This window comes from Mustela lutreola, chromosome X (assembly GCF_030435805.1).
Source record: "Mustela lutreola isolate mMusLut2 chromosome X, mMusLut2.pri, whole genome shotgun sequence".
In the NCBI taxonomy this organism is placed as follows: Eukaryota; Metazoa; Chordata; class Mammalia; order Carnivora; family Mustelidae; genus Mustela; species Mustela lutreola.
Genome location: NC_081308.1, coordinates 29,126,268 through 29,151,403, shown reverse-complemented (window position 1 = coordinate 29,151,403; position 25,136 = coordinate 29,126,268). Strand labels below are relative to the sequence as shown.

General features: G+C 34.9%; 1 non-coding gene across 1 annotated transcript; it reads left to right on the top strand.

Moving 5' to 3' along the window:
• The first annotated feature begins 316 nt into the window (after nucleotides 1–316).
• Nucleotides 317–420, top strand: LOC131822376 (U6 spliceosomal RNA). The gene has a single exon (XR_009350240.1). It is a non-coding gene; the product is annotated as a U6 spliceosomal RNA (small nuclear RNA).
• Nucleotides 421–25,136: the final 24,716 nt, after the last annotated feature.

Sequence of the window (25,136 nt, the reverse complement as noted above, 5' to 3'; positions counted from 1 at the left end):
TACAGTACCTTGCTAAGTTTTGGTATCACCAACCTGCACACACAGCCCCTTAGGAAAGACTGGAAGATTTATTGGTTCCAAGAATTTAAGGAAATCTCTGTCTAATTGTTAGCCAGTCTGTAAGATGCTGAAGAGAGATTTCAGTGGCCACATATAACAAAAACTATGGCCTGTCTTGAATTCATTTAGAAAAGTCACTAAACACAGAAAATAATAACAAATAGGTGTGAAAACAAACTATGGGGAGTAAGTACAATCTAATCTCCAGAATTTCCACATTATGTTAGTTAAAATGCCCAGTTTAAAAAGAATACAAGTACTTGATTTGACAGCACATATACTAAAACTGGAATGATAAGAAGATTAGCATGACTCCAGCACAATGATGACCTGCAAATTTGCTAGGCATTCCATAAAGCAGAAACTAGATGTGCAAAAAAAAAAAAAAAAAAGAAGATTGAATGGTTCATGCTCAAAGAAGAAAAAATAAAAGCCAACAATTATCTTTAAAGCCCATGTGGAAGAAGTTTAAATCAGCTATTTCAAATATGTTCAAAGAAGTGAAAAAAAAAACATGTTTAAGGGATGAAAAGAAAGTATGAGAATGTTTCTCAGCAAAAGAAAATATTAAAGAGATAGAAAAAAAGAGGTAGAAATCACATGAAAGTGAATAAAACTTGGGATTTCTGGGATGGAAAAATAATATAAGAATATTAAATATTGGGTTCTATGTATAAGGAACTTGGAAGTTACCATTCTGTCCTAATATCCTGGGAGATGAAAAATGAACAGTTCTCCTAATATCTGTAAAAGAGGTAAGGACACAAATAAACCTATAATTCTCAACACCAAAGAAACATAGACAAATACTGGGAGTCAAAGCGCACCAGAGTAGAGACTCATGAGTGGAAACGATCACGGGAACCAGTAGAGGGGTAGGAAAAGTTGACCTATAATTATTAGTGGCTTGGTAGGACACACCACCCCCCAAATTTAGTGGGATTTACCTCCAGGAGCTTTACAGGTTTCCCACAATTAACATCACAGAAAATTGCCTTCCTGCTTTTGGCAGGGGAATGGAAAAGTAACACTTTTGATATTTGCCAGAGACACACTGTTCTTTTTAATAGCACCTGTCTTCAGGAGAAACTATTTAACCAGAGCCTAACTGACCTGAAGGAAGAGAAATACCTAATCCTGTCAGTTACAGACTTGCATATCAGAGAAGGGAAATACTCAGCTACATCGTCCTAGAGACATTCTTCCCTACCTAAAGAAGCCTAAATACTATATAATTTCAACTATATAACATTCTGCAAATGACAAAACTATAAAGACAGTAAAGACACCAGCAGCTGCCAGGGGTTGGAGATGAATACAGAGCACAGAGAATTTTTAGGGCAGTGAAAATAGTCTGTATGATACTAAAACGATGGATACGTATCATTATACATTTGTCAAAACTCCAAGTGTCCAACAGGAAGAGTGAACATTAAGATAAACCATGGACTTTGGATGATAATGGTCTATCAATATAGGGCCATTACTTATAACAGATGTACCACTCTGGTGGGAAACTTGGTAATCAGAGAGTCTATACATGTGTAAAGGCAGGAGGTACATGATAAATGTCTGTATATTCCACACAATTTTCCTGTGATCCTAAAACTTAAAATGTCTTAAAAATACTAACTATAGATCATCAACAGGTTTTTTGAGTGGGCAGATATTTTTAGGCAACTTGAAAAGAGATCAGTTGAGATAATCCAGTCTGAACAACAGAAAGAAAAAAAAGTGAAGAAAATTGAAATGAGTCTCAGAACCCTGAGACTTCCTCAGGTGTATTGACATATGCATAATGGACATTCCAGAAGAAGAGATGAAGAAAAGGGCAACAAAAAATATGGAGAGAGATAATGGCTGAAAACTTTTGAAATACAATGAAAACACTAATCTCTGTATCCCAGAAACTCAACAAATTCCAAGTAAGATAGACTGAGTGACATATATACATGGACACATCTTGATAGCAGCTAGAGAGAGGCTCTCACATAACCTCACATAAGAAGGTACTCAATCTGATTAAAAGCTGTTTACTCATCAAAAACCATGGTGGTCAGAAGTCACTGGGATAACATAGTAAAAATGGTGATGGAAAAGAAAAAAAAGTCAACCAAGAAGTCTATATCCAACAAAACTGCTGCACTTCAAAAACGTGAGAAAAATTAATACATTGACAGATAAACACCTAGAGAATTCATGGCTAGTAGATCAGCTCTACAAAATATATTATAGGAAGCCTCCCAGGATAAAACGAAAGGGAAATTAGACCATAACCTGCAAGGAACAGTGGTGTTCAATGTACCTAAATGGATAAATATAAATGACAGTATAAAGATTTTGAGAAAATCCACATAAAGCACTAGTAAAGTATAGGACACAACCTATAAAAGGGAATTATAGACCATGTTCAAGTAGAATTTATTCCAGGAATACAAAGTTGATTCAAAATATGAGAACCAATGATCTAATTTACTTTATTAATAGAACAAAGGTTCAGAAAACATATGCCAAAACAAATGCCAACAAAGCGTTTAACAAAATCCAACTTTTCATGATTAAAAAAAAATAGCAAACTGAGAATAGAAAGTATATTACCTTTCTATAGCTGCTGGAACAAATTATTACAACATTAGTGGCTTTTACAATATATATTTTTCTTACTTTACAGTTTCATAGTATAGAACTCCAAAATGGGCCTCACTAATAAAGATAACACTTAGCCTGCATTCATTTCTGGAGGCTCTAGAGAAGAATCTCCTTTCCAGACCTAAGTAGTTGTAAAGATATCCCATAATCATGAATTGGAAGACTTAATCATTTTAAAATGATACTATCTCCAAAATGCATCTACTGAGTCAACACATTGTCTATCAAAACTCTAGCTGTCTCTTTTTTTGTTGCAGGAATTGAAAAACTGATCCTAAATATCATATGGAAATTCAAGTGATGCAGTATAAGCAAAATAATGTTGAAAAAGAGTAGCAATGTTGGAGGATTGATTTTCAATTTTCAAAAGTTATAAAGTTGGAGTTATAAAGAATATTGTACAGTTATGAGGATGGGCATATATAAGAAGAGAATTGAGAGTTCACAAGTAAACTTATAAATTCATGATTGACTTTTTATCATAGTTCCAAGATTTTGTGGGGGAAAATAATTAGTATTTTCAATAAATTTGGTAGAAAAACAACTAGATATGAAATTGAAATGCCATCTCCCACCATTTACAAAAATTAATGAAATTACATATGATTTCACTCATATATGGAATTTAACAAACAAAAGAGGTGAACATAGGGGAAGGGAAGGACAAATAAAATAAGATGAAAACTGAGAGGGCAGCAAACCTTAAGAGATGCTGAACTCTAAGAAACAAACTTGAGAGTTGCTGGATGATGGCCATTAAGGAGGGCACTTGACATAATGAGCACTGGATGTTACATGCAACAGATAAATCACTAAATTCTACCTCTGAAATTAATAAAAAATAATTAAAATGAGCTTGATAATATACTGATGCAAAATAAGTTTAATTCTCTCCCCATTAAAATGACAGTTTGTTAGATTATTGGTCTGCTTTTAATAAGAGATTATAAAAGATTTTTCTTCACTTTATGTATTATTTGCCAAGGAAATCAAGATTCTATGTTTTATCAAAATAAAAAAAAGTAGTGGGTAAAAAACTTAAGTGTAAGAACTGAAATGATTATATGTTCATAAGAAAACAAAGACCCATATCTTCCTCATGCTGGATTAAGCAATGGTTTCTTAAATGTGACCACAAAACCACAAAGAGCCAAAGAAAAATTACATAGATAAATTATACTGAAATTACATAGATAAATTACACTGAAACTACACTGAAATTGAAAACACTTTTGATTCAATGTAAGCTATCAAGAAAAGTGAACATAGAAAATACAGAATGGGAGATTATAGTAAATTATATATTTGATTAGAGTCTAGGATCTAGAATTCATAAATAAGTCTTAGAACTTAAAGGCAATACAAATAAAATACAAAATAATTTGTATTATTATACCAATACAAAGGCAATTAACCCAATCAAAAATGGAAAGATGAGAAGGGGGTGGTATTATGGACATTGGGGAGGGTATGTGCTTTGGTGAGTGCTGTGAAGTGTGTAAACCTGGTGATTCACAGACCTGTACCCCTGGGGATAAAAATATATGTTTATAAAAAAATAAAAAAATTATATTAAAAAAATGGGAAGATGCTTTGAATAAATATTTTTCTAAAGAAGATATAAAAAGAGCCAATACAGGTGGTGGGTATTATAGAGGGCACGGATTGCATGGAGCACTGGGTGTGGTGAAAAAATAATGAATACTGTTTTTATGAAAATACATAAATTGAAAAAATTGAAAAAAAAAAAAAAGAGCCAATACAGGTGGTGAGTATTATAGAGGGCACGGATTGCATGGAGCACTGGGTGTGGTGAAAAAATAATGGTACTGTTAGGCTGAAAATAAATAAATAAAAGAGCCAAAAAGCACATGAAAAGATCCTCAAGATCATTAACTCTTAGGGAAAAGTAATCAAAATAAGAGAGACCACCTCACACCCACTACAGTGGATAGAAAAACATAGACACATTAGTAAATTTGGTGTGGATATGGAGAAATTGAAACCCTCATAAATTGTTGGTAGGGATATAAAATGGTATAACTCTTGTAGAAAGTAGTTCGGTCATTCCTGAAAAAATTCATTGTGTGGTTTCAATATGGCTCAGAAATTTCATTCCTAGGTACTGAAAAGAATTGAAAGCACAAAATTATTGTACATGAATGTTCCTGGGAGTGTTGCTCGTAATAGCCAGAAGCTGGAAACCATCCATATGTCCATCAGTTGATAAATAATTTGACAAAATGGTATATCCATACAATGAAATATTTCATCATAAAAAGTGAAGAAATAGTGGTACATGCTACAATATGGATGAATCTTTAAAACATGCTAGGTGAAAGAAGCCAACACTAAAGTATACATATAATTTCAATTATATCCATGATAGAGAAATTTATGGAGGCAGAAAGTAAGTTATTGGTTTCCAGAAGTTGTGGATGGGCATGGGAAGTCAGTGTCAATGAGCATGTGATTTCTTTTTGAAGTGATCAAAATGATCTGGAATTATATAATGGTGACAGTTACCCAACTTTATGGATATACTAAAAACCACTCATTGTACACTTGAAAGGGGTAAATTTAATGGTATGTGAATAATAGCTCAATAAAAATTGAAATTATATTAATAATGAATATTTAGAAAATGAAGTTTCTAAGAAAGGAGCTATTTATAATAACATCAAATATTTAGAATCAAACATAAGATGTAGACAACCATCACAGAGGATATAATAAAACTTTATAGAGAGATAAAATAATTTTAAAAAAGGACAAACCTCCCTTGTTCATGAATTGGAATGTTCAGTTTTAAAAAGGTGAAAATTCCCTGAATACTGACTGTAAAACAGTCAAAATAAAAATCACAACAGGTGTTTTATTTTATCATGTTTTGCTTTGCGATTCAGCTAGCCAGTTCTAAAATTTATAGTGAGCTGTAAATGGCTTAGGAAAGCAAAGACATTCTTGAAGTGAAACAAAAAGGCAGAGCTTCTGTAACATAACATGGCATATAAAACTGTGGTAAACAAAACCGTGTATTATATGAAGGAGGATAGACAAGTAGACCGATGGAGCAGAATAGAGAGCATGGAAATAGATCTTGGCATGATACTAGAGGTGAAAAAATAAACTTTGTTCACAGCAAGGTTTAGAATCATATATATATATACATATATATGTGTGTGTATATATATATACACACACACACACATACATACACATACACACACACACATACACATACATACACACACACACACACACACACACACACACACACACATATATATATATATATATATATATATATATATATATATATATAAAACAGAAGACAGCAAGTGTTGGTGAGCATGTGGAGAAATTGGAACCCTTGCTCATTGATGGTGGCATTGGAAAACACTGTGGCTTCTGTGATAAACAATATGGGGATCCTGAAAAAAATGAAAACAAGAACTAACATATGATTTGGCAATCCCTCCTCTGGGTATTTATCCAAAAGAATTAAGATCAGGATTTCAAAGAGCTTTTAACACCCTTATGTTCATAGCAGCACTATTTACAATAGGAAAATGTGGCAACAACACAAATCCCCATGGACAGGTGAGTGGATGAAGAATGCCGTATATGTAAATATGGAGTAGTATTCAGCCTTTAAAAAGAAATTCTGCCATAAGCGACAACGTGGATGGATGTTGAGGACATTATGTTAAGTGAAATAAGGCAGTCACACAGAGACAAATAATACATGATTCTACTTACATGAGGTACATGTAATAATAAAATTCAGAGAATCAGAGAGTGACTGGTGGTTGCCAGGGGCTAGGGGAAGGTGGGGAGTTAATCAACAGGCACAAAATTTCAGTTAAGCATGATGAATAAGCTCTAGAGATCTACTTATAACGCTGTACCTTCTATCAATCAATTTTGTTTAAAATTCATTATGACGGTAGATGTCACATTAAGTGTTCTTACAACAATTAATTTTTAAAGAAACCAATACATGAAATGTTTCCATTTGTTACTTATGAGTATGAAGATAAAAACGTTATGACATTAAATGGACTGAAATGTTACTGTAATTCATTTTTTCTGATCATTCATTTTACAACTATGCTCTCCTGAAACCCAGTGTATCAGTGGATTTCTATTCATAAACTTATACTATTTACATATGGTAATTAATACTTTTGTGAAATTATAATTTTCTTTATCATATCATTATATGCTATCAAAAGGTATTTTTATATAGCTTCATAGCACACTCAATTCTGCTATTACATGACATATGTGTTCCTAAAAATCACTGCATTGTGCAAAACAGTGGAATAAAAGTGATAGGGTTTACAGAAAATCGAGATAAAGAAAAAGCACTAAAAAATGTTTTGTCATTGTCACATAAAATATAGATATCTAATGAGAATATCACAGTTTTATATATGTTAGACAGAATTTTTTTTTCCAGTAAGTCAGGTACTTTACCTTGTAAAAGGCCTGAAATTTGCTTGTGGACATGGATGTGGGGAGAGTTAGTATTTGTGAGTTATTGTGAAGTGATAGAAGGTGAGCTATATGACATCAGAAATGAAGTTGTAATAGGAGACCTGATGGTGACAAACTAAGGTACCCAGTAAATGCTTGAGGTGTGTGCATGTGCTTTATATGCTTCTGCATTGTTACATTCAGTGAGATGCAATTTTCTGAGTTTACCTAGTAGCTCTCATGGAAAAGAACTGCACAAATGCAGCATGTAATATGTGTTACACTTATAGTGTATGTGTTACGCTTATATTGTTCCCTAACGTTACAATTGCACTGACACAAATTCATGTTCTCGGAACAAGTGCTATAGCAGAATGGATTTTAACTCCCCTTTTCCCTTATGAATATTGAGAGATTTCAAATGTAATTCTCCAAGTATGCTTTACTTACATTTATATTTTCAGTGGAATACTACATGTAAACTTGTATCAAATCTAAATAACATGAATTTAATACATGGTATTTGAAATAGCTCTGCAGGATCTGTATAGGTTGTTGTACTTTATTTTGCTTGCAGATAATTCATTTTAACTACATCTGGCAACTTCCAAAGAAAGTAGTAGAAGTAAATGTGTACATTGAATTACAAGTTAATTCTTTTTTTAAGTGGTAAGTTTCCTAAAGTGAAATATATAGTATGTATGTTAATTCCCATGAAGGTAATAAACAATTCCTAGAGTGCATTTACAGAGTTCATCTTTGGGTATAATTTTTCCCTTGCCTGTATGAACAGAGTTTTCCATAAAATCATTTCACTGGGAACAGCATATGCATCTAAGAGTAGGATAGAGTCATAATGCTGGTAAGAGGCTTAATGTTCTGGGGATCAATAAGGTACCTAAATGCATTCTTAAGATGCAGGTTATGCAGTATTTATTGCTTTTGATTGATTACTGAAATATGAAATACCACATTTCCATAAGTAGTTCTTTTTCTCATAAACAAAAGACAGAAATCAAAGGGGAAAGTCAATCTCTCAAAGACGACTTGGGCCATTTTCCTCCATAAGAAATTACTGTGAAATAACTACAACACAGAAACCAAAACTAAGTATGAAAATTTAATGTGGAAATGTCAAAAGCCAACATGATGTCAATGTGCCAAAGGCCACATATATAATTAAAAATGCAAAAAATATCTATTAGAAATACTTAGTATAAGGCATTTAAAAATATTTTTAAAAATTGGTAACAGTTTATATGATAATTGCTTGACTTTTAATCTGATTGGGGTATATTTTTAGGGTATTTCAGTGTAAAAATACATTTGAATCCTTGAAATTTCTGACACATTTTGAGAATTAGAGCCATTAAATAGTTCAAGCCACTCATAAGTGCATATTGCAAATGAATTTATTCTTTTATTTATTAGAACTGTATCACAATTATTAGTTCATTATGTCTTTATAATTTTTTTTATGAAAGTCTCTTTATTTTTACCTCACTTGAACTGCCAATTAATCCTGAGAATTTGGCTCTGAATGTTGGAAGTACAAATGATTTTAGAGTTAAACTCATTTACCAACAAGGAACCTGAGGCCTAGAGGGGAAAAAATGAGCTTTTATCACCCTATGGTTTAGAACTAATTCTATATAAATTCTTCCATCCATTTTTTTTTTCTTGATAAATTGCTGAATTTTGTTACTGGCGGCATCAGAGAAGTAAGCAGAATAATAAAAGATTTACCAACTCAGTATGTTCTTTTTAGAAGTTTATGGTTCAGTTATTTTTAAAAACACTTTCCATGCTCTCAGAACCATGATTAAAAATGTTAGAAAATTCCTATCATTGATCAAAGTGTAGCTGTGAGAGATTGCTCATGTAAAATAAATTAATAACAAAGCAAATTGGACAAATCACAGTGGAAGGGGCAGGTTGGGAGTGAGACTTTGTGTTATATATGGAAAGGATATACTTTCAGGGCCAAAGTATTCTTGGGTCATGTCAAGGCTCCTCTATACCAGTGCTTCTTGACCTTGAGTAAGTTTCTTAACTTCTTGACCTTGAGTAAGTTTCTCATGCATTGGCATGAGAAAATTCATCTTTACATTTCACTGTTTTAAGGACTGAGTAAAATAATATATAAAACATATCTGGTTCTAACTGGAATATAGAGGGTTTTTTTTTAAAGATTTTGTTTATTTGACAGAGGGAGAGAGAGAGAGAGAGAAGGAACAAGCAGGGAGTGTGAAAGAGAGAGAGGGAGAAGCAGATGCTCTGTTGAGCAGGGAGACTGATGAAGGACTCCATCACAGGATCCTGAGATCATAACTGGAGGCAAAGGCAGACTCTAAACTGACTGAGCCACCTGGTTGCGCTTGAAATATAGATTCTTAATAAAAGAAAGGGCCAGGGGCAACTGGGTTGCTCAATTGATTAAGTGTCTGACTATTGACTTCCACTGGAATCATAATCTCAGGGTCCTGGGATGGAGTCCCACATGGGACTCCATGCTCAGAGGTGAGTCCACTTGAGGATTCTCTCCCTCTGCACACCTCTTCCTGCTTGTGCACTTTCTCTCTCTCCTACATAAATAAATAAATCTGGGGGGGGGAAAGTAAGGGCCATTAATAGTTGTTATCATATGAGCTAATAAAAGGGAAGTATTGTGGTACAATTATAGAACATATGACTTCCCTTCCTTATAACAGAGTAGGCATGCACTAGATGGGAAATTATTGATGGGAAGACAATTAAGGATCAAAGACACAAGATAAGCACACTGTGAAGATGCAAGAAATTATACTTTTTGGTGAATAAGTCAAGATGAGCTATTGCATATATAGAAGTAATGGTATTTATGGTTAAAAGTAAGCTACATTAGAATATGGAAGGCAAAAAGCTAGAAGGCCTAGTTTAGAAGTGAACTCATGGGTAGTAGAGATCATATAAAAGTTACTGGAAAACCATGAAAGACTATGGACCCCAGGAACCAAACTGAGGGCTACAGAAGGGAGGGGGTTCAGGGGACAGAATAACCGAGTGATGGGTCTTAAGGAGGGCATGTGTGGTGAAGAGCACTGGGTGTCATATACTACTAATTAATCCTTGAACACTACATCAAAAACTAATGATGTACATATATGTTGGCTAATTGTACACAATAAGAAGAAAAATTACTAGATAATAGAGGTGGTTAGAGGAAGATTTATAGGGTACACAGATTAGAAGTCAGGGAAAAAATAAATTTGTAATTGACCCTATAGATTTAGGGTTCTTGTGTTGTATAATCTTGTGATAAATTAGTTGGTGTACTTTATGAAACCTTTATTAAGGTTTTATTAGTGTACTTTATTTAACCTTTATTAAAAGGTTAAAATCTGGGGCACCTGGGTGGCTCAGTGGTTTAAGCCTCTGCCTTCAGCTCAGGTCATGATCTCAGGGTCCTGGGATCGAGCCCCACATCGGGCTCTCTGCTCAGCGGGGAGCCTGCTTCCCCCTCTCTCTCTGTCTGCCTTCTGCCTACTTGTGATCTCTCTCTATCAAATTAAATAAATAAATAAAATCTTTAAAAGGTTAAAATCCTAAAACTTAGAGTAGACTCTAACCTTGGTAAATTATTCATAGTTTGCCAATTTAGTTTTAAATTGGAAGATATAAGTGAACATAAAGTCATTTTTGTGACTCTAGAGTCAGGTTAAACATGAATTAATTTTAAAAAAAGTTTCCATAGAGCAAAGCCAGAGATAAAATATCTTTATGGGCCCTGTATACTCTTCTCATTTTTTAGTATATATCCTAAACGAACCTGAGGCAAGAGATGTGCATCTGCTGTTTGCTCAGAACACTGAATTTCCATGTGCCTCTCAGAAGGGAAGTACTTGGCTTTCCTGAGTGTGAGGCATATGCAGCATGACCCCTAAGACCAAAACTAATGACTATTTCTTCTGGAACCCCACTGAGTAAATAGCTGTCTGTACCCATTGTGAAGGAATACTAGTCTGGTGGCACTTAATGTGATATGTTTTTCCCCAGTACAGTGCCATACGTGAGCAACATTGGTTCCCAAGGTGATACATTCCTAAGGAAATTTTAATGGTAATTTTTAGTATATATGTTTTTTCTTTTAATTTAAGAAAATAGCTCTTTTTAAAATTTACTTTTTATTTATTTTCAGCATAACAGTATTCATTATTTTTGCACCACACCCAGTGCTCTATGCAATCTGTGCCCTCTATAATACCCACCACCTGGTACCCCAACCTCCTACCCCCCGCCACTTCAAACCCCTCAGATTGTTTTTCAGAGTCCATAGTCTTTTAAGATCAAGCTGCATTTCAATAGTAAAAATAATTATAGCAAAGCAGTGTACATGTTTTTTTCATAGACCTATCTAGCACAATATGGATTGCAGCTAAAAGTGTGTTTGATAATCAAATGGGTTTCCTTAGACCCAATTACTTAATGTTTTGCTTTCCAAAGGGCATTACATCCTTGTTGAGTTATGTCATAGATCATTTTTTGGTAGTTAGCATACCTTAACTGAAAAATAGCATTTAGGAGAGAAATGTTAAAGCATTGAATAAGGAAAGAAAAAAAAAAATGATTTCTGACTTTTGTCTTCTTTTCTTCATTACCATACCTAACTCAGAGAAACACACCCAGAAAATATTAGTAAGTGCTTTAATTTCAGGAAATAATCCTTTTAAAGGTTGGTATTAAGTGTATATAGTAAAATATGTGATTTCTAGGTTGGATCCAAGAATGCTGCATGTAACCTTTATAAAAACTGTGTCTTGTCTCATTGGAAGTGATCATCTTATTGTGAATACCAACCAAGTCTAAGAACAAGTGAATTTCTTACAGGTATACAGGACTTAGGGGAATAGTTTGAGTGGATGCATTCAAATAAGTCACAACTATTATATCCACAATTAACTTAATTATAATGTACCCAGGAACACAACTCCAGAACACTGAGTCCTATGTGATGAATTAAAGATAGGGTGCTAAATTTGTTCTTATCATAACACAGTCTTTTGGTTTAAGCCATTTGAATTTTTATTAATATTTTTATGGACATTAGTTGAGTTTCTATTTTGAATTAAAAGAACAGAGATATATAAAGGCATAATTCCCTTTGACTATAATATCAATCTTTTGTTTAGTGGTTAAATGTTTAAAGTTGTTGAACACTGGCAAGACCAGCTACTAATTTTAGTAGCCCAAACCTAATCTCTGTATGCATTCATGTAGAAAATAAGTTTCAGCTTATTACTTTAAAATCAGATTGAGCCAAGGAATATGCAGGAATTCAGTCTAATATTTTACCTTTATCATCCTTAGCACTTTATAGGTCCTCTTTCAAGTAGAGGTAATTTGAAAGGGGGAAATAATGTTAAATTGTTGATTTTTTTTTTTTTACATCTTATATCTCACTTTTAGAAATGCTTAGCTTCTTGAAAAGTACTTGAAGCAGAGTTAAATTAGCTTCTTTTTGTGTATTTAATAATGTATATTTACCTTAGTATTTGAAAGCTTTTAAAATAAATTATTAGATGTGTTTTTCATGGCTCTTGTCTTTTGGTAAAACCTTTTTTCACTTTCTGCTATAAAAATATTTTCATGGCCTAACATTTATCATTTAAAAATATTTACTAAGTACCCACTAAAACCTGGCACTGTTTGGCATAGAGGTAAAATGGTGATCAAAAACAAATGTCAGTATTTTCATAGAGTTAATGGTTTTGCAGCTCTACCTTAATCCAGTATATACTAGTGTGTCTGGAGTCATTATGGTTGTCAAAACCTGATTGCAGGAGAGGCATTGTGCTATCGGAATCTGAAGGATAGAGACCAGAGATGTTTCTACACAGCCTATGTTGCACAGAATAGCCACCGACAGCAAAGCATTATGGAGCCCAAATGCTAATGATGTCACAGTTGAGAGAGGTTGCTGGTGTATAAAAATGGCATAGATTAAACAATTCTGCTATCGAATGCATGAGTAACTTGCAAGATAAGTACTTTGAAGAAAGGAGGCGTGAGGACACCTGGGTGGCTAAGTCAGTTAATCGGCTGCCCTCAACCCAGGTCATTTTCCTAGGGTCCTGTGTTAGAGTCCCCGCATCGGGCTCCCTCCTCAGTAGGGCGTCTGCTTCTCCCTCTGCCTGCTCTCTCCCTGCTTATGCTCTCTTTCTCTCTCTCTCCCTCTCTCTCTCTCTGACAAATAAATAAATAAATAAAATCTAAAAAGAAAAAAAAGGCATGGTTTTATGCAAAGAAATTTGACCTAAGCCGGAGCCAGCATAGTCCTCTTTGAGGAAGTTATCTGAAATTTCTCTCAAGGATTAAGTGTTTTTGTGTAGATAATGGGGAGAGGGCATCTTGTAAGGAGGTTCAAAATAGAAGGGCTACTTATTGGAGGAAATATTAATTCATATCAATATGGATGATGTGCAGATGTTGCTATGAGATAAGACTGTTGGGGTAGGTAAAGGCATGACTGTGTGGATCCTTTGAGGAATGCAAAGCTACTGACACATGTTGAGCAAGGTGGAATTGGATTAGATCCACAGGTCTGAAAATAGCACTATGGCTCAGTAAATAAAGAGAGAGATTAGAAGAGGACTGAGTTGCTGGAAGGAAACTAAAATGTTTAGGCAGCTACTATAGTTATGAATTTTCTGAATCAACAGTAAAGATCACTGTGACAATATTCATGTTTGTTTAACTCACACATGACAAAAGAAGGCCTTTTTGAGTCATATAGTAAGAGAACAAATTTTTAGTTTTAGCCCAAGAAAGGGGGGAGTGACAGAGCTATACACTGGCAAAGTATACACAATCAAAGACCTAGGGTCTTTCTTTTTCTAAAATGAATTTTTGCTCTTCCCAAAGCCATTGAAATGCAAGGTATGCTGAATTAGCAAAGAAAAATACTGTGAAAAACAAAACCAGAACTTTCTGTCCAGTACACAGGGCAAGGAGTACTATATTTAAGAACCTGACTAAAGATTAAAGTTAAGGAAAGCCACAAAATGGTTAATGTTTTGGTAAAGTGGGGCTGTAACTTTGTTCAGAGTCTGTAATGATTGAGTAAGCCATTTCTGCCTTAGTGCAGAGGAAACGGATTAAATGGGTAGCTTTCTCTGAGTATTCTGTTTTGTCCATAGGTACTGAAGAAATATTGGAATTGCTGGTAAGGTGAATGACTAGTGGTAGAGGTACTTCTTCCTGTTTTAGGAGCTATTATTTTTCTACCGTTCCCAATAAAGTGAGGGAATTACCAAATCCTGATTTCGGGGCTCTTAGATGTTTTAAAGTATTGAGGGAATCTGGAGGTGATAGGGAAAAAAAAAAAAAAAAGTAAAGTATCATGAATTTTAGCTAACATTTAGTTCAAACGAAATTATTTTCTAATCTTAAAGCTTTTTTAAAAAATCTCTGGAAAATGTTTAGTTAAGCCTATTTTGTTTAAATTTGGTAGGAAGTAGTGTAGTAAAATGATATTGATTCATATGCGAAATTGAAACATAATCTCTGTTTATGAGATGGCATTAAAGCCATTTAGTCCAGCTCATACAGAGAAAGTCAAATTCTTCCATAGTGAGCTTTGAACATGATAACTAGCCTCTACTTGAACAATCTCAGAGAGAATTTAGGAGATGAGGCAGATCATGGCAATGTAAAAGGCAATATGCTGTGTGGAAGAATTGTTTCTGATAAAATATTATTGTAATCTATCCCTGCCCTTAAAGTTATCCTTAGGATCCCCATTCTTCATTAAGAAGCAAAATAAAGCCCCCCTTCCAATATTTAAGATTTTTTTATTTGAAAAATCAAATGCTTACATGCTAAGCTATTCATCACTCTATCCACATTTCTTAAATGGCAGCCAAAACAAATATGAAGATACTTTTGTAGATATAGGATGATTGGTTCTGGGAATGAGAATACTATAGTTGTTTGTGATGTAGACATATTTTTTTATATTTAATTAAGTGAAGTATAACTTTTTTAGTCAAGATCTGTAATGTTTTTACTGATGAGGGTCAACATTTACCTAATTGCTTTTACTTATAATGGACTTGCTAATTTGTTGATTAAGAATGATGTGCTCATAACAGTGCATAAATCTAATTTCTGCAGTGTTTTGCCAAAATTTTCCATAATATTTCATGACCAGAAGATATGGTTTGATGAGCTTGACCCTCCCAGACCAATTGCAAACAAATAGCAGTCTGGGAAGATGAGTTCAGTTTTGGATGTGCTGATTTCTATATTCCTGTGATCCCTTCAAATACAGATGCCCTCTTCCAGTCCCATCCATGTTGCTACAAAAGTTCGATATTCATCCTTTCTGATGGAGGCATAATACTCCATAGTGTATATGGACCACATTTTCCTTATCCATTCATCCGTTGAAGGGCATCTTGGTTCTTTCCACAGTTTGGTGACCATGGCCATTGCTGCTATAATCATTGGGGTACAGATGGCCCTTCTTTTCACTACATCTGTATCTTTGGGGTAAATGCCCAGTAGTGCAATTGCAGGGTCATAGGGAAGCTCTATTTTTAATTTCTTGAGGAATCTCCACACTGTTCTCCAAAGTGGCTGCACCAACTTGCATTCCCACCAACAGTGTAAGAGGGTTCCCCTTTCTCCCCATCCCCTCCAACACATGTTGTTTCCTGTCTTGCTAATTTTCTGAGTGAAATAAGTCAAGCAGAGAGAGTCAATTATCATATGGTTTCACTTATTTGTGGAGCATAACAAATAGCATGGAGGACAAGGGGTGTTAGAGAGGAGAAGGGAGTTGGGGTAAATTGGAAGGGGAGGTGAACCATGAGAGACTATGGACTCTGAAAAACAATCTGAGGGTTTTGAAGGGGCAGGAGGTGGGAGGTCGGCGTACCAGGTGGTGGGTATTATAGAGGGCATGGATTGCATGGAGCACTGGGTGTAGTGCAAAACCAATAAATACTATTATGCTGAAAATAAAAAAAAATACAGATGCCCTCTTAACAATTTAAACAGGTTTTCCCCAATGTCCAAATGTAGAACATTTCTTTTGTAAGCCAAAAAGATTTAAAATGAAGAAACAATTGCAATGAATTTATAATGGGAAAAATTTGAGCATCTATAGACCCCCAGACAACCTCTCTTAGGCTTTTCTGATACCTTAGGATACATCTTGGAAACAGGTGCACAAAATAAATCAAGACACAACACAAATATTCACAGACACAATTCAAGGCTGCCGTGACTATGGAGTGTGGTTCCTTAAGTGTAGGAAGGAGCTACCCAGTGCCCCTGTCACTGCTTGGAGTGTATGCTGCCTCTAGAAGGGCTCACGGCAAAAATGAAAACTATTTTCACTTTTTGCCTTTTCTCTTAAAGTGAAAATCCCTGTCAGATTTCTTTTGGTTAGCAAAATCAGGTCCTAACATATAGGTCTTTTGTGAAAGTAAATCTGTATAGCACAAACTTTTGAAAAGTGGAGAGGTACCTGTATATGGCCGAGCCTCTGAGAAAGGTAAAGATTATCATTGTATTTTAGGAACAATAAACATAAAGGTAATTTTTGCAGCCATGGATATGAATTAAAACAATCAAAAAAAGAGAATGCATAGGTTGAGAAAGATGAGATACAGTGATGGACTTCTTGGGCATTGTGAGTGATAAGGAGAAAGAAAACAGCAAATAAAAAAGAGAAGATGGGTTCTGAGGGAAAAGAGAGAAACCAGAAGAAGGATGTCTCTTCATCTCACATGGGAGAGTTTAAAGGATCCAAGAGTGGCCTGCAGTATCAACAGCACAAAGAAGTTCAGTAAGACAATAACTAAACCATGGATATTAGAGTAAGTGATTGGCATGGAATGGATAAACGAAGCAAGAGCAGTGTCATTTGAGTAACAGATTTTAAGGGATTGAGTGAGGACTGAATGAGAGTTGAGAACATGTGTATGGTGACTAAAATATAGATTGAAATTCTCTGTTTTGGTGGTAGGATTTGGAGTTTGTGGAAAGGCTTCCATTAAGGATTGCAAGTCCTAGATAAAGATGGAGTAACATCTAGATAAAGATGATAATAAACATCTAGATAAAGTAACACTTACATAAAGATGAAAATAGAATGAGAGTGAACAAAGAGCATTACATGCTGTGATGAAGGTCTCAAAAGTTTTTTTATATGAAGGTGAATGAATAATAATATAAAATAGACATTCAGAAGTTTAGCAGTCACAAAACCTCAACCCTGTGGAAATGAGGTGTGGGAGAGGCCTCTACTTTTGAGGGACACTTGGAGACATTGTGTCTTCTAGGAACACGAGGGTCAGTTAAAACAGTGAGGGAAGGAGCATTCTGGACATTACAGTATAGAGGCATCTCTTTTAGCTGTTATGCTGAAAATAGATTAAAAAAAGAAATAAAATAAATTTTAAAAACATAAATAAATCCATTCCAATATTTTTAAAATAAATAAATAATAAATAAATAAATAAGATCATTTTTAAAAAGTGAAAAAAAAAAGAAATAAATAATCAAGGACTCTGGAGATAGGGTACAGAGGGCAAAGCTGATGAAAATTTGTGGGTACAGTAGTAGTGATTAATAAGGATATCTGAAAGACTTGTATTTGTTTGTGGTTGAAAAAATTACATGAATGTGATGCATATGGAAATGTCAAATCCAAAGGGAACTTGGCAAACTTGATTCTGTGTCCCTGCCTGCCATGTACCAGAGGCCTAACAACATTGGCTGTCGTTCTGCTTCTGCTCAGAGTATTAAATAGAACATTGATGAAAATCTCTGACAAGGGTGAAAAGAGTGACTAGCAGATAAGAGATTAAAAGTATAATTCATCCAAAGTAACGTCTTTTCATTACCAATCTCTCATGGATTCCTATAGCTTGTTTGGTTAGTTTTGAAACCACCCCTCCACCCACCGTTTCTTTAGGGCCTTACTTCTTTTTGAAATCCCAAATCTCCCCTTAACTTCAATGTTTGTTCTGTGGGTTCACAGAATCTTGGGTGAAATTCATGTAGGAAACTGGTCACAATCCTTCTGTCACATGTGGTCTTGCTAATTTTGCCAAAGGTACCTAAAATACAAAGTCAAGTGGAAGAAAAACTTAAAGGTTTTTTTTTTTTTTTTAATTAATAAGTTGATGAAGGTAAGAGGAGAGTCATTTTAGGGAGTGAATGAAAATACTTCGTTGTTCTTTAAATTGCCTCTCACATCAGGGGTATCTTCTTATGCTAGAGCTGCTAAATAGCTCAGGAGTAAGGTCTTTCTCACATTGGCCTGATGTCTCTACTGCAGACAAACTAATTTATTATTGATGATTTGTGATGCTTTTTTATTTGTCTCCATTTCAGCACTTTTGATATGTTGGGTAAAGCTTATTGATTCATGCAGGTTTGGCTTTTATGGTAATTTACTTTAAGGGAGACTTCAAGAAAGCTTGCAGAAGAGATGGACATTTTTCAGATCTTACCCAAGTGGAATAAAAGAAACATGAAAGGTCTGCTTTTCTCTAGTTGAGTTAATGATTCTGCTTCAGTTTAACTTGTGGGTGGGTCAGGGTTGATGGAGAAAGGATGTTGTTAGGTGTGCAGTGACACTCATGGTTTTTTCGTACTGACTGTTAGTGATGGACTATATACTTGAAAAACCACAGGAGTTACATGAAAGGCATGATGCAATTTCATTTTTCAAAGCCTGCAGTGCTTCCTCTTGAGAGGCCTCAGTGTGTTACGGTAAGGGTTTGTTAAATGGATTACATTTTGAAGTATATTGTGACTAATATCCTGTTATCCCTGTATCAGAAGCATCTGAAAAGTAAAAGTAAAAATCCTGTTTTATCTAGCATGTTTTTCATGTAAATGTACAGTTTGTCTTGATTGGATCTAAATTGTTGAGCAGAGAGAATGCATGCATCTCCTTTCCATGGCCCTCATGGGGCATTTTAAATCGAATTCTCCTGTGTATTGTTCAGTCTTGACTACATTTGTCTGCTTTTATCTCTGCTATGCAAAAAGATTACTGAGTTTTATCTTTCCAATGGGAAAATGAAAAAAACTATATTCTCCCCCTTATTGATATGCTTCTTCCAGAAAAAAAATGCAACTAAATAACTTAGTCTTAATCAGTAGATAAGAGAATCCTGAATAAAATTGATGCTTAGTCAAGAGCATTTGGAACCTTGACAGACTACTGAGAGGCACCAGATCGGGGATTAGAGGGAAAAAAAACAAAACAAAACAAAACAAAAAAAACAAACAAACCAACAACAACTTCTCTTTGATGAGATACAATTGAATAGAGACTGAAAATAAAGCCTTAAGTTTTATCAGTTAGTATGTACACATTCTATCAATCTTATTTCTATAAAGCTAGCCTTTAGCTTCTGTGCAGAAAAAGAGCAAATCACAGGAGTTACAGAGCTGTTCTAAGTAAATTATCTAAGTATAGATAATTTATGGAAACAAATTATGGTATACTTTAGCCATCTCATTATAGTTTTGAACTTATAAATTTGCCTTTGCTTAAAGGTGAGGATAACTGAAAATAAGTAGAGGTAAGGAGAGGAGAAAGGGGATAAAAATGTTACATTGTTAAAAGTAGGAACTTTCTTTTCAGTGGGTATTAAAGATATGGAACCAACTATTTAGGAAAGTTTTAGTTTCTTTTTTTTTTTTTAGAAATAATTTTAATATGCTTGAGATCAATTGAACCTTTCTTCAACGTGTATTTTGCTTTTCCAATGACTTCATTTAATATTCTTTCTTTAAAAAAAAAGATTTTATTTATCAGAGAAAGCACAAGCAGGCAGAGTGGCATGCAGAGGCTGAGAGAGAAGCAGGCTCCCACTGAGCAAGGGGAGCTCGATGTGGAACTTGATCCCAGAACCCTAAGATCATGACCTAAGCCAAAGGCAGTGGCTTAACCAACTGAGCCACCCAGGCATCCCTAATATTCTTTCTTATCAGGATGTATGTATATACGTTGTGTTGGGAGGAGACATTAGGTGCAGTCTATTTTGTTACAGGCAATGTAAGGAAATACAAAACCCCTCTTCTACTGTTTCTTATGTCTAGTTGTTCAGAAATTTCATATGATGAACTTTATTTGCATTTTATATAAATAACTGTTAACTGAGTGGCTAGATGAGGAAATAATACAGTTGATTGCAGTTTGGATGAAGAGAAAATCATCAGAAAGAGTTACACCTTAAAACGAAAGGATTCCAAGAGGATGTTGAGATTTGGCTTGACCATAGAAACTTTTAGAAAAGTACAGCATAATGATGGGAAATTAGCATGTGATCAGAGGTGAAGTATGGTAATAAAACAGGTGTTATTCTGGTAGCATATAGCATTTGGGAAACAGCTGAAATTTGAAAACATGTTTTATTTTAGAGTGTAGAAACATGCACTTCCCAGTCTTAAGAAATTGGAATTTGATCTGACATTCTCTTTCTGATACAACTAACAGTTACAGATCTTTACTAAATAAAATAAGCACAATATTATTTTATACAGTGATAGGAACAGTAGATCAAAATAGGTGGAATAGTTCATTTAAAAAGCTTTGATTTCACTCATGGAATCTAAGTAAACAAAACAAATGAACATAGGGGAAAGGAAGTAAAAATAAGATAAAAACTGGGAGGCAAACTGAAAGATATTTTTAACTGTTGAAAACAAACAGAGGTTTGCTGGAGGGAAGGTGTAACTCTTTTTTAAAAAGAGTTTAAAGATAACTGAGGCTTAGAAAATAAAGATGTTATATGCTCATGTACTTGACAGGGACACAGGGACCACTTTATTAGAGAAAATAAATAATAGAGAGTTAGTTATGCAACTGATGAATTGTTGAACACTACATCTGAAACTAATGATCTACTATGTGTTGGTTAATTGAATTTAAATTAAAAAAAATCATTGTTATACTTAACTAATGGATCATTGAACACTGCAGCAAAAACTACCTATATAGTGGCCAACTGAACGTAATAAAAATGAATAAATAAATAAGATTTTTAAAAAATCACTTGCCACATCTTTTGAAAATAAAAAAAAAAAAGTTGGAGGGCTGGTAATAACTAATAAATGAAGAAGAAAACCAGACACTAAAGCAAGACCTACTCTATGAAGATGTTAAAGGATATATAGAGATTAGCGGACATACAACTGAGTCAGAGACCTCTGATTACAGCTAAATTGAACTTGGTGGGAAATCTGTATCAAAGTAGATCTGGAATGTGAAGTAAGCATATCCATCTCTTTTTACCACTCATCAGAGGCTTAGAAGATTTCCACTAGTGAAAAATGCCATGGTACCCTCCTCATGAAACCACATTTCAAGTTAGGATATAATAATCACTTTCTCAAATTTGCTAAATGTCATGATTTGGGGGTGCCACGAGCAGTATGTTATCAAAGATTTAGCAAAATAAAATACATTTGATAAAAACATGCAGCCATTTGCCAGGTAATACTTCTGCTGGCTGCTGAAAAAGGGTCAGGAACATGGTAGGCAATGATAGGACTATGATAAGAGAAGAAAGGCTACATGTGTAAATTCAGGCATGAGTTGCTTTGTGGAAGGCATGTTGATACTCTCTCCCAGATTTTCACTGTAGGACTTTTCCTACTTCTTTTCATGCCTTGAACTTTTTAAAAAAAATTTATTTATTTTCTGCATAACAGTATTCATTATTTTTTCACTACACCCAGTGCTCCATGCAATCCATGCCCTCTATAATACCCACCACCTGGTACCCCGACCTCCCACCCCCCCACCCCTTCAAAACCCTCAGATTGTTTTTCAGAGTCCATAGTCTCTCATGGTTCACCTCCCCTTCCAATTTCCCTCAACTCCCTTCTCCTCTCTAACTCCCCTTGTCCTCCATGCTATTTTTCTCCACAAATAAGTGAAACCAAAATTTACTCTCTGTGCTTGACTTATTTCACTCAGCATAATCTCTTCCAGTCCCGTCCATGTTGCTACAAAAGTTGGGTATTCATCCTTTCTGATGGAGGCATAATACTCCATAGTGTATATGGACCACATCTTCTTTATCCATTCGTCCGTTGAAGGGCATCTTGGTTCTGTCCACAGTTTGGCGACCGGGGCCACTGCCGCTATAAACAATGGGGTATAGATGGCCCTTCTTTTCACTGTATCTGTATCTTTGGGGTAAATACCCAGGAGTGCAATGGCAGGGTCATAGGGAAGTTCTATTTTTAATTTCTTGAGGAATCTCCACACTGTTCTCCAAAGAGCCTGCACCAACTTGCATTCCCACCAACAGTGGAAGAGGGTTCCCCTTTCTCCCCATCCCCTCCAACACATGTTGTTTCCTGTCTTGTTAATTTTGGCCATTCTAACTGGTGTAAGGTGATATCTCAATGTGGTTTTAATTTGAATCTCCCTGATGGCTAGTGATGATGAACATTTTTTCATGTGTCTGATAGCCATTTGTATGTCTTCATTGGAGAAGTCTCTGTTCATATCTTCTGCCCATTTTTTGATATGCTTGTCTGTTTTGTGTATGTTGAGTTTGAGGAGTTCATTATAGATCCTGGATATCAACCTTTTGTCTGTACTGTCATTTGCAAATATCTTCTCCCATTCTGTGGGTTGCCTCTTTGAACTTTTTAATTTTTATTCTATGATAGACAGTGTGAGTGATACCTTGTGGAGAGGCATCCTCCTTTAAAGGGCATTGAGTTTGCCCAGGCAGTTAAATTATTTGTGGTTTCTCTTATGTTTAGACCTTCCCGGGGTTATGAAGGAAGCCATTTGTTCCAAGGTGTTCAGGGAGGTCTCTCTTCTCTACTTGAGCCATTTTGCTTGTGTTCCTAGCGTGACATGGCCTCTTGCACCACTGTCTAGTGCTTGACAAAGCAGCAGGTGATTTCTACTAAGTTTCCCAGAATTTACCACAGTGGGAAATTTGACTCTGGAAACATGATGAATTCCCATGTAACAAATATAAATATAATTTTTTGTTTGTTTGTTTAGAAAGCTTCTCAGTTGGAGGATGAATCTGGCTCTGTTCTGGTGTCTTTGATAGCCACGTTTTCTCCAGTGTTGAATGCCAACCCTTGGTTTTGGATCAGGTCATGATCTCAGGGTTGTGGGATCAAGCCCCACATTGGACTGCATGCCAAGATTCTCTCTCTTCTTCTCCCCCTCCCCACCCTCTCTCTGTCCAAAAAAAATAAAATAAAATAAAATAAAAAAATAAAGAAAAACAGCCAAAATGAACTTGTAATAAAAGAGTTAGTTGTTGGGGAGGGGGAAGGCTCAAATTTCCTGAATTCAGAACTTACTACAAAGCCACAGTAATAATGGAGTGTGATGTGGGCATAGGGATAAGCATAAAATGATGAAATAGAATTGATAGTTGGGAAGTAAACAGTTCCATCCATGATAAGTTAATTTTTAACAAGGGTATTTAAATAATTCAATGAGTGAGAGAAAAAGGTTTTCAACAAAAAGGCTAAACATTATATCCATGTGATAAAGAAAAAAGACATTAGATCCCTTTCTCACTCTATACACAACTGAAAAGGGATATTAGACATACATATAAGAGCTAAAAGTACAAAACACTTGAAGAAAACATAAGAGTAAATGTGCCTGACCTTGGTTAGGTAATGGTTTCTTAGATAACAACAGACGTGTGAGTGACAAAGATTTAATGAATTGGACTTCAGTGCATAAGACTTGCGTACTGAAAATTATACTGTCCAGAAAATGAAAGACAACCCACAGAATGAGAGCCATTTTTGTAAAATATGTATTTGATAAGGAGCTTCTACCCAAAGCATATAAAAAACTCATAAATTAATAATAAAAAGAAAAATAGCCTAATTAAAAATAGGCACATGATTTGAATTGAAATTTCTTCAAAAAGAAATTGTTCTGAGTAGTACATGAAAGATGCTCAGCATTATTAGTGATAGGAAATTTCAAATCAAAACCACTATTGATCTGTTGATGGACATCTAGGTTCTTTCCATAGTTTGGCTATTGTGGACATTGCTGCTATAAACATTCGGGTGCATGTGTCCCTTTGGATCAACAGATGAATGGATCAAGAAGATGTGGTATATATACACAATGGAATACTATGCAGCCATCAAAAGAAATGAAATCTTGCCATTTGCAACAACATGGATGGAACTAGAGCGTATCATGCTTAGCGAAATAAGTCAAGCAGAGAAAGACAACTATCATATGATCTCCCTGATATGAGGAAGTGGTGATGCAACATGGAGGCTTAAGTGGGTAGAAGAATAAATGAAACAAGATGGGATTGGGAGGGAGACAAACCATAAGTGACTCTTAATCTCACAAAACAAACTGAGGGTTGCCGGGGGGAGGGGGTTGGGGAGAAGGGGGTGGGATTATGGACATTGGGGAGGGTATGTGATTTGGTGAGTGCTGTGAAGTGTGTAAACCTGGTGATTCACAGACCTGGGGATAAAAATATATGTATATAAAAAATATATGTTTATAAAAAATAAAAAAAAAAAAAAAAAAAAAAAAAAACCACTATTGAACACGACCACATCCAGCAGGGGAGCTTTAACAAAGGGGAGACAAAACAAGTGAAATGAAAATGTTGGAAATGCAAACCTTCATACATTACAGGAAGGAAGGTAAAATGGTGTAATTGCCTTGGAAAATACTTTTGTAGTCCTCTCAGTGTTAAACATTGAGTTCTTATATGATTCAGCAATCTCACTCCTAAGTATATACTTAAGAGAAATGAAAACATGTAGACAAAACCTGTGCAGGATTATTCATATTAGCATTTTTCATGTTATAGAGTGCAAACGGCTCAGTTGTTTAGCAACTGGCAAATGAATAAATTTAATGTACTATATTCAAACAATGGAATATTGGCAGTAAGAAAAAT